The sequence below is a fragment of the Callorhinchus milii genome, unplaced genomic scaffold (assembly GCF_018977255.1).
Source record: "Callorhinchus milii isolate IMCB2004 unplaced genomic scaffold, IMCB_Cmil_1.0 Scaffold23, whole genome shotgun sequence".
Lineage (NCBI taxonomy): Eukaryota > Metazoa > Chordata > Chondrichthyes > Chimaeriformes > Callorhinchidae > Callorhinchus > Callorhinchus milii.
The window spans coordinates 1,454,329-1,461,820 of NW_024704764.1; positions in this window are offsets into that span (position 1 = coordinate 1,454,329).

Consider the following 7,492-nt stretch of genomic DNA (forward strand, 5'->3'; position numbering starts at 1 on the left):
CGCTTCAGTGATTAGTGTCAGCCTGGCTCAGTTGGTCGCACTCCAGCTCCGAGTCAGAAGTTCCCGTAGCACAAGTCCAAAAGAAAGCCAGTTTCTTTCGTGGGGACCTGGCCAACAATCCCCAAGATAAAGTTGGTCATTCGCTTCACGGCTGTTTGTGCGATACTGCTGAATATAATTCACGTTGCAGTGAAAATGCCGCGAAGCGTTTTGAGACATTTCAACAATGTGATGAGGAGCTATATCAAAATCAAGGATGATTATGTTTTATGAATATGATTCGCTCAAACACCACCCCAATAACTACGAATAATACAAATAAAAACGAATTATTTTAGGTGAACAACAGTTGTATTCGAACATTATGCAAAGGCAGCAGAGAAATGGGAGCTCAGTGGCACGTGGGTGAGTTGTAAAAAAAATCGTTTCACACCAGAATTCTTGCAGAAAAAGGCAACAACAACAAATTACATTTGCAAAGTGCCTTTCACGTCGGGAGGACGTCCCAAGGCGCTGGACGGTTGGGGGACTTGGACCCGAGCTGGGGGTTGGATTCAGGAGGGGTGGAGGGCAGGGAGGGTAGAGATAGGAGGGTGATCAAAGGCACGGCGATCGAACTAGAGGGTCGTTAGACGTGACTTGAAGGAGGCAAGGGAAGGGAGCAAGGCTAAAAAGTCATTGCAAATTGCAAATAATTATTTATTGAGTGCCAAATGACTAGAGGTTCTGAACCAATTCTCCCAAAGAGCTGCTGTAGAATTACAACAGTTGTTCCAGGCATCAGATGGAGGGAAAGTTTTTTCATTTGGTAAGAAATTCATGTGAACGTTAATTCAGCTCAGCGATACGAGTAAGGTTGTGGAACATCTGTGTTTAACTGATCAAATGCCAAGGCATAAGGGGAAATTAACGACAAGCAGTCTGAAAAGCATGCAAAGGAGACACGATTATTTTTCTGCCAGGTCAGATTCTCTGATCAGCGCAATAGGAAGCATCAAATAATGACCATCATAAATAATAACAACAATAATGAATAATAACAACAATAATAAATAATAACAACAATAATAACAATAATAAATAATAACAACAATAATGATGGTGGCATTTGATACAACGTCTTTCACATCGGGAGGACGTCTTAAAGCCTTTCACAGAATATATTCTGAAGTGTAGTGACTATGTTTTGTAATCTGTTGTTTGTGGATGAAAGAGAAGGAATAGATTTAATAGAGGTGTTTAAAAAAATATCAGGGGTTTTGATGGAGTAGACAGGGAGAAACTGTTTCCTCTGGTGGGTGGGTCGGTAACCAGAGGACACAGATTCAAGATAATTGGCAAAAGAATCAGAAGGGATTCGAGGAAAAATTGTTTTGCCCAGAGAGTCGTTACGATCTGGAAATCACTGCCTGAAAGGGTGGTGGAAGCGGGTATGATAATAGCTTCCAAAAGGGAATTGGATAGGTACTTAAAAAGGAAAAAAATGTGCAGGGCTACAGAGTAAGAGCCGGGGAGTGCGACTAGTTGCTAACTCTTTCAAAGAGCCATCACGAATGGCCTCCTTCTGAGCTGTAAGATTCTATGATTCTATAATTCCAAACAAAGAACAACGCGTTGTTAATATAATTAATGATATCACTGCTCAGGGCTTCAGTCCTGATTCAAGCAGTTACTGTGTACATTGTAAAGGTCAAACGATTTTGTTTCGTACAAAACCTGTTAAAGCCGCATTTTTTTTAAAATGTGGTGTAATTTGGGGATTAAATGATTTCAGGGGCTCGATTTTGTGCTCTCTGTTTGTTTTCGTGAACCGCGAAAAACTAGTTTCTCTAATCACTTTCTTGTGAACAAATGTGTGTATAACTTTCTCACTCTCTTCCCCCTCCTCACTCTCAATAAGATGCCACAGTGGAAAAGCACGATCTTTAATAATAATCACAACAATAATCCGTGCAATCGATAGAGCGGATTATCATGTCATCGAAGTGGGTCTCAAAGCGCTTCACATGATATACTGTTAAAGTGAATTGACTGTGTGTTTTGTGAGCGAAAAATCATATTCCAAATCCACGTTTTGTTTTTTACACCATGTCCCTTGTTGTTTAGATTTCATCTCTACGTAAACGATAAGCATTTGAATATCGTTGAAACGTCTCAAAGTACTTCCCAGAATATAGTGTAAAGTGAATTGACTGTGTAATTTGCGGGCGGGAAAAGTGGCAACCAATGTGCGTGCAGCAGAGTTCCGCAAACGGTCTGGGATTGAAGCGACTAAATTATCATTTATTCGTAAGTACTTCATCTTTTTGAAGAGATTATGACCCCCCGGAGAAGCATTCCGCCAATCGACTACCGACCGGGTCCCTGCTTACTGCTGGGTAAACAGAGGGGCGCGGAGTAAGGAAACTTGCCTAAGGTTTCGCCCTTGAACCCGGGTCCTCTCGCTTGCGTGCCAACCACCTCGCTAACAGGACAACCACTCGGATTTACTGCAAAGTGTAGTGACTTGAGTGTTTAATAGGGGAGCAAAGGCAGCCAATTTGTGCACAACATCGTCCCACAAACAGCCCAGGACTTGAATGTCCACTTCATGTGGGAGGAACTGCTTCGAAATGTGCTCAGGATCAAACCCTTTGGGAATATTGTCGTCTGCAATCGAAAAATACTGCAACTCCTGCTATTGATTTGCAAATAAATGGAGCAAATCAAACGATATTATGCGCCCAAAGTGAATCCGAAGTTGAAACAAACTTTATTTTTGGTTTAAAGCTGCTGCACGCGACGAGATTTCCTCTGACATCAAAAGATTTGGTTGTTTTTTTTCTCTTTTTTGTTGTTGTTTTGTTTAAAAAAAAAGGAACAAAAAACTGCTTTAAAAGCAACGCATTCGATCCCACACTTTCAAAGGTTAGGAATTGAGATTAAGTTCAATTTCGCACAGAAATGATGGAGAGGACAGATGTGATGTGACAACATGTTGGGGGTTGTTTTGTATGTACACACACCCTCACACACACCCTCACACACACTCTCTCACACAGTTTCTGGTCTAACTTGATCTGTTTTTTTAGGGGAAGGTTTTATCATCCGAAAGTGGAAGGAAAAAAAGGATGTGTTGTTGTGTAGTTTGTATGGAGTCTCGCCCTGTGTTTTGATCAGATTTCACTCCACTAAACCTTTGTACAAACCAACTCCTCTTTACCTCTGACTGTGATCAGTCGCTGTGGATTTTTCTGGGACAAAAAGTTAACTGACTAATCGTTTCTCCCTCTGAGTCTCAGTCCAGGAATCTCAATCCCATTTCTAACCAAATAAACCAATAGTTTATAGAGTCCTGAAAGCAGAAAGAGGTGGTGATGGGATAACTTTTCCTGTGTGTGTGTGTGTGTGTGTGGTTGTGTTTGTGGATCACAACTCTGTACAAACCTAAATTCGTGTGGATTTTAAATGATTTAACAGCAAAACGACTCAGTGAGTACAAATGTTTGCAGCAGATATTTCAGACCCAATAATGAACCAAAAAGAAATGTACCTTTTTTTTTTGCAACTGGTCGGTTGGTCTCTCTCTCTCTCTCTGTGTGTCTGTGTGTGACATTAAATATTCCCTTTGTTTTTCCAGATGGGATGTCGGGTTTGGGAGAGGATATGAACACAGCTATTTGTTGGTGTTACTTTGCAAATCCCCCCTTTTTTTTCCCCCCAGAATTTTCTTTGTGTTTTTTTTAAGGAACGAAAGATGGGGAATTTCTGGGCTTTTTGTTCATTCTTCATTCCCCACGTGTTTTGGAGTTTGGGTTTAAATGGACTCAGTTTAAATACCCTGAGACCCTTGAGCTGCAAACCAACTCTCCCCCCCCCCCCCCTCCCCCCCCCCTCTCTCTCCCCCCCCTCTCTCCCCCCCTTCTCCCCCCCCCTCTCTCTCCCCCTCTCTCCCCCCCTCTCTCCCCCCCCCTCTCTCTCTCTCTCTCCCCCCTCTCTCTCCCCCCTCTCTCTCCTCTCCCCCCTCTCTCTCCCCCCACCCTCTCTCTCTCTCCCCACCCTCTCTCTCTCTCCCCCACCCTCTCTCTCTCTCCCCCCCCCTCTCTCTCTCTCCCCCCCCCCCTCTCTCTCTCCCCCCCCTTCTCTCTCTCCTCTTCCCCCCCTTCTCTCTCTCCTCTCCCCCCCCTCTCTCTCTCTCTCTCCCCCCTCTCTCCCCCACCACACACACAGACCAGACTCTCCCACACACCGAGCAATTCAATTCAAACCGATTCATTCAGACGTTCAGTGCAAAAAAAAAGATCCCCTGACTTCCAATTGCACTTTACGAAAGTTCTATCGAAAGCATTCGCGATCGCATTCTTAGCCCTCCCTCCCCCTGTGTGTGTGTTCCACCTTTCGGGTTTCACTTGAAACTTATCGCTTTCTATCTTACAAACTGTTTTAGAAACGATCCGAATGATCTGTAAAGTTTTGGGGGTCCGACCTCACACCGAGGGATGAGTTTCTTGTGCTGGAAGCGAACTCGTTGTAATAATAATTACTCTTGTGATTAATTATTATTATTATTTCTAGTAACTAGTTGTGGTGAGAAGTGATTCAGCCAATGTGAGCTGTGACACTCAGTTCATGGCGGTGTGGAAGATGATGATAATAATAATCTTTGCATTTGATACATACGGCGTCTTATCACGTCTTCGAGACGTCTCAAAGCGCTTCACAGGATATAGCGTAATGTGAATTGACTGTATGTTTTGTGGGCGAAGCTCGGTATCCAGTTGCGCACCGTGGGGTCCCCACAAACAGTCGTGGATTGAGTGACCGGTTTATTATTTTTTAATTTTGTTTCTGAAGGGATTATTACCCCCGGAAAAGTGATCCAACGATCGGTTTCCTACTCACTGCCGGTAAACAGAGGCCCCGTGAAGTAAGGAAACTTGCCTAACGTTTCGCCCTGCCCGAGAATCGAACCCGGGTCCTCTTGCTTGTACTGTATTTATTAATAGGAAGCCGTTCAGCCCGTCCACTCCTGTCCTGCCAGTTCACTAGATCATGGCAGAGAGCGATTATTCCCAGTTTCACTGCCTTTTCTCAGACCCTGACTTGCCGACCGTTTGCATTTAGATAGCAAGAATAGCAACAAAAATTACATTGGTGTTGCCTTTCACATCGGAAGGCGCTCTCATACAGAATAATGTGTTGGGAGTAATTTACGGTAATTGGGTCCGGAGCTGAGGGTGGGGAGGGGGTGATCATTGACCATAGTCCTGCAGCCTCGGGCTTAGAGCACTCGCCTTGCAAGTGAGAGGACCCACGTTCGATTCCCGGGAGGGGCAGTTCCTTCAGGCAAATTCCTTACTCCACACATACAGCTCTGTTTACTTGGCAGGGCATTTAAAATTAAAATTTCGCCCACAAAGCGCACAGTCAATCCACTTTATGATGTATTCTATGAAGCACTTTGAGACGTCACAACAATGTGATAATGCACTATATCAAAAGCAAGGATTATTATTATTGTTGTAGTAACTGTTAGACCCACTCAACAGCTAATCTGTAGTAATGATGCCCAATGAAATGCGTGGAGACAGTTCTTTTTTTTAAGTGAGATTGAATGAAGGAGAACTGCAATAACAATAATAATAATAATAATAATAAACTATTGGTCATGTTCCTGAGAGATCTGCCTTCTCTTCTTTAAAATAAGATCTTTAACTGTGACAGAACAGGCAGACAGGACTTAGATTCAGTGTCTCATGCACCCCTCTGGTAACATGTTGCACCCCCACTATTGTGTTGGATTGCCATCAGCTCTTTAACACTGTATCAGAGGAAGTGAAAACTGAGGAGTAAAAATTAGTTCAAATTTAGATTTCATAATGATAATAAAATAATCCTTGCATTCGATACAGCGCCTGATCACATCTTCAACACGTCCCAAAGCGCTTCACAGGATATACTGTAAAGTAGATTGACTGTATATTTCGTGGGCGAAACATGACAGCCAATTGTACACAGCAGCGTTCCACAAAGAGTCGTGGATTAAGTGAGCAATTAATCTCACCAATCAACTAACAAGTTACTTACTGTTAGGTAAACAAAAGGTTTCGCCTCCAGAAATTGAAGGTGGGTCCTCTTGCTTGCGAGATGGCCACCAGCCATTACATCTCAGGACTCCACAGTTAAGGAGTGGGAACATTTATCATTCGTCTTTGGGACTTGGCTATAAATCGAGGTGAGACATACAGGATCCTGTATGAAAGCTCTGGTGTAAATTAGAACAGTTGCATATTGCATCTCATCTCATCTTCACAGGATTCACTGCAAAGTGCAGTGACTACGTATGGTATGTGCAGGCAAAAGCAGCAACTAACTTATCCACAAACACCCATGAAATGAATGACCAATATTATCTGGAAGGATTATAACTTGGTCGCTAAATCCACGCCTGTTTGTGGGACACTGCTGGCTGTCTCGTTTCGCCCACAAAATATACAGTCAATTCGCTTTACAGTATATTCTGTGAAGCGCTTTGAGACATCTTGAAGATGTGATAAGGAGCTCTATCAAATGCAAGGATCATTATCATCTGCTAATAACGGTTTGCTGAACATTGCTGTACACAAAAAATTGGCAGCCGCTTTCACTTACAAATAGTTACTACAGTTTACAGTAATTCCTGTGGAGCACTGAAACAATTCGACTTGATGAGATGCAATATGCAACGATAATAATGATTTGTAAAGGTGATGAAGGACATAAGGAACAAACAACACCTTAAATAATAAATTTATGTCTCAAAGTGCTTCATAGATTACTGTAAAGTGGATTAACTGTATTTTGTGGCCAATGTAGCTGCCTTTCCTGCAGGAAACAGTCTCAAAGAGATGGACTGGGAACCCAGGCAGGGTGGTAGATGGGGGAAGGGAGGTAGGAATAGGGGGTAGGAAGGAGGTGACTGAAAATGCAATCAAAAAGGTCTTTAGAAGCAATAAAGACTACAGAAGGAGGATTTCTGCCAATTAAAAAAAAATTGCTGAGGAATTTCTGTATCACACCATTATTATTGATGTTCCCTGCTCTTCAAGCACCCTGGGTGCTGTAGTTTCATTCTTAATTACTCTGGTTCTGGGTCTAATTGCTGGCAACCCTTCACCCACAGTGAAATCAATCCAATGGCTTCCATGTCTAAACAACAACAAAAGGTTCTCTTCAGAGTTCCAGTGGTTCCTGGGCAAGACAGGCACATCTGAAGTCATCCAAGGCTTTGGTGGTTGACCAGTCTATCTCACCCAATATTGTTGGCAAGTTTCCTTACTCCATATGGCTCTGTTTAGCTAGCAGTGAGTAGGAACCTGGTTGTTAGTCAATTGGAGGATTGCTTTTCCAGGCATAATAACCCGGAGACTTAATAGAAGTTTTCAAAATTATTAGTGGATTCGATAGGGTGAACGAGGAGAAATTATTCCCACTGGCGGGTGGGGCGGTAACCCGAGCACACAGATTTCACATA